The following is a 4,026-nucleotide window of genomic DNA, read 5'->3' on the forward strand; positions in this document are numbered from 1 at the left end:
CTCATAGGTGGGAATTGAAAAATGAGAACACTTGGACACAGAGTGGGGACCACCACACACCGGGGCCTGTCGTGGGGTGGGTGTACGGGGGAGGGATGGCATTAGGAGATATACCTAATGTAAGTGACGAGTTAATGGGTGCAGCACACCAACGTACCACATGTATACATAAGTAACAAACCTGCACATTGTGCACATGTACCCTATAACTGGAAGTATAATAAATAAATAAATAAATAAATAAATAAATAAAATTTTTCTAAAAAGATTTTAAGTGTCTCCAAGTCTGACATTTTCACATTACAGGTTAAAAAAACAGCAAAATCTGAGATTTCCTAAAAGTCACTTTCTATTATTGGAGCAGAATTAAACCAGGTCTCAAATTACTTGACAGTGGAAACAGTCTTCTGGCTTTGAACCCTGAAGACAGAAAGTGTTTATCCATTGAAGAAAATTTTCATTATGTGTCTATCATGAGAGCACACACTTATTTCTTAAAGCTCACTGACAATTATGAAGTGAAATGTGTGTGTGACTTCCACAATCCACTCTTTAGTGATTCAGTTAAAATGTTCTTAACTATCTATTTGATAACTAACAGTCTTTTTATTGGTACTAGTGTATTTGGTTCTGCCATACATCCTATCTAAATTTTTAGGATACACAGAGTCTGCCACAATTATGAAAGGGTATCCTGGGTCATCTGCATGGAATAATTCGATATATTTATAGAATTATTCTCAAGCTTTAGTATATAAAGCTTTAGTGCATATAAAGATCTCAAACTATAGTGTATATAAGAATAACTTGAAAACTTGTTAATAATGCAGATTCTTGTGACAATAAACCCTTTTTTCTTCCCAAAGTACAGTTAGCTAGAATGGAGAATGTGCTAAAAATTATTTCAGGTGGTTCATGGATCACGTTTAAAGAAACATTCATCAAGTAAATGTAAAGGGTGGGAGTATCTTAGAAAGGTCAATAGAGTGACTAGAAGTCTGATGATGTAATTAGGGGATTAAGATACTGTTTTAGTGCACTCAAGTATAACTTCAAGTTCTGAAGCATGACTGTGTCTACTAGGAATCCACAGTGGCCGTACCAAAAATAACTGATTTGCGGTAAGCTGTTCTCTTCAAACAGATGCTTGCAAAAGCCTATAAGGTGCAAAAGTATAAACTAGCTAGAAATATCAACCAAAGAAGAGTCTTCACTTGTCCATACATGGCATGAAACATGTTGATGGATCATCTTGCTTCTTACAGAGTACGAAGAGCAACAACCAATCACCTGCACAATTTTCTTCTATCACAACAGATCCTTGTTATACAATTATTAATGTGTGTATATATTTTATATACATATGTAATATATATTATATATTATTATAATGTGCCTGTAAACATATATGTTCTATCTCTGTATATACACACGTATATAAAACTCTCATGAAAATTCAGATCTATAATTTTTTTCTATTTATGCTAGTGAATCCATTTGATGATGTAATTATGCAAATTATACTTTACAGCAAAGCATATCAGAATTTATGAATATCTTATCACTAGAAAATATAAATAGATAGTGAGAGAGAGAGAACTGACAAAACACACACACACACATACACACAATATAATATGAAACCTAAAAAATTCAAAGAATTATTGATTATATGTAATCGGAAGATTTATAATGTAGTAATAGTAGAGGTAATAATTGAGCAGCTCAAGGAACAATAAAGACAAGTTGTTGACTAGATTACCTATTTTTGACATTGAACTTTGCCAGGTTAGCAGTGGGCATTGGGGTGGACAGGAAAATACAGTAAAATAAAACAATGTAACTGTTGAAAATGAAGAGCCACAATAGAGGCCAGAAGGTGACCACAAAAAGAAGTAATTAAGAGGATAATTTTGTGCAAGAAGGTAAAGATACAAAAGTGAGCAAGTGTTAATCATGAGCTAAAAGAATCTACTTTAGGCTTAAAAATGATAAAAGGAAGGGATGACATTAGCAAGACAGCAGAATAGGAAATTACGGGACTGCCTTCCCCACAGGCCCATTGCTGTGGCAACACTAGAGACTACTAGAGAAGCTGAAGCACCAGCCCATTATAAAACCAAGAAAGGATTCCCCCCCAAAAAAAGGATAGAAAAAATTTGTGACATTTGACATGCCCATTCATGTCCTGCCTTTGTGCATTATACTATGAAGCAACCTACAAGGGATTCTCTCTCCTGATGGAAACGAAAAAGTGGACCATGCATCTAATGCTGGGGCTTGTCTGAGGGCTGCCTGAGGAACTGGTTTCTGTCTCCCCTGACTCACAGTGCTGGTGGGACAGGTAGTAGAATGTGGAAGGCACTGAAAGCAAAGGCAAGCAGCATGTTAGAGTTGCAGTTTTATGGGACAACACCAAGAAAATAAGACATGAGAAAAGGTTTCAAAGATCCCAGAACCTCAAACTGAGTTGATTGGTAAAGCTAGGAGAGGTGGCTGTTTTTCCAAAAGCCCAAAACCCAGAAAAAAAGTATACGTGTGTGTGTGTGTGTGTGTGTATAGATATAATATCTATAGATATAGATATAGATATAGATATCTCACAAGGCATACAAAGAAACAGAGAAACAGATTGGTCCAATCAAAGGACCAAAATAAAACCTGTCCTAAAACGAAAGCAACACAGATCTAAGAGCTGCTTGACAAAGAATTTTTTAAATTGTCATAAATGCACTCAATAAGCTAAACAAGGGGACAGATATGCCACTAAAGGAGACAAGAAAAATGGTGCATCAACACAATGAGGTTATTAACAAATATACAAAATACTATAACAAAGAACCAAACGGAAATTATGGAGTGAAAAATATAATAACTGAACTGAAAAGCTTATTAGAGGGGTTCAATGGCAGACTTGATCAAAAAGAAGAATCAAAGGTAAATTCATGAGCAAGTAGAGTAACCTGTATTATCTTAATTTTGGGGCATAGATTTTAAGTGATAAAACTGTACAACAAATAAGTACAATTGCATGTTAACTGGTATACAGTATATAAATATGTAACTTGTGACATCAATAACATAAAGTGCTGGGGGGGGGGCAAAGCTGCAATGTAGTACAATGTTTGTATATGATTGAAGTTGTTAACAGTTTAAAATAGACTACTATAACTTTAAGATGCTTTACATAATTACCATGGTGACCAAAAAGAAAATATCTATAGAATAGTGGGAAAAAAAAATGCAAAAAGAATAAAAGTATGTCACTCCAAAAAATCAATGTAATACAAAGGAATTGTATTACAGAGGCAGAGAAAATGAGAGATAAAAAAGTCACAAGACATGCAAAAAAAATTGACAGTGTTTGCTTCAGCAGTATACAAACTAAAGTTGGAACAAGACAGAGAAGATTTGTGTGGCCCTTGAGCAACGATGACATGCAAATTTGTGAAGTGTTTTATTTTTTAACAAAAAGCAATTAAGAAAATTACAAAGTAAGTCTTAATATCAGGACATATATAGGCTAAAAGTGAAAAAATGGAAAAAATCAGATTCTGGGCAAATAATAACCAAAATAGAGCAAGAGTGGCTACATAATATCAGACAAATAGACTTTAAATGAAAAACTTACAGGAGACAAAGAAGGACATCCTATAACGAAAAACGTTCAATTCACCATGAATATCTTATAATTATGAATACTTATGCACCAAACTTAATAGCTCCTAAATATATAAATCAAACTTTGAAAGAATTGAAGGGAGAAAAACACAGAAACAACAATTGTAGTAGAAGACTTCAATAAGTTACATTTAATAGTTGACAGAAGAACCAGACAGAAGATTAATAAGGAAATAGAAGACTTGAACAACACTATAAACCAACTGGACCCAACAGACACATACAGAACATTCCAACCAACAGCACCAGGGTATACATTCATTTTGAGTGCACATGGAACATTTTCCAGGATACATCACATGTTAGGTCACAAAACACATCTTAACAAATTCAAAAACATTGAAA

At 34.1% G+C, this 4,026-nt stretch overlaps 1 non-coding gene across 1 annotated transcript; it reads left to right on the forward strand.

The window, feature by feature from the left end:
* Positions 1–3,364: 3,364 nt before the first annotated feature.
* On the forward strand, positions 3,365–3,467 carry LOC111526640. Its single transcript, XR_002726443.1, has one exon. It is a non-coding gene; the product is annotated as a U6 spliceosomal RNA (small nuclear RNA).
* The last annotated feature ends 559 nt before the right edge of the window (positions 3,468–4,026 follow it).

Source organism: Piliocolobus tephrosceles, chromosome 10, assembly GCF_002776525.5.
Source record: "Piliocolobus tephrosceles isolate RC106 chromosome 10, ASM277652v3, whole genome shotgun sequence".
NCBI classification, from domain to species: Eukaryota; Metazoa; Chordata; class Mammalia; order Primates; family Cercopithecidae; genus Piliocolobus; species Piliocolobus tephrosceles.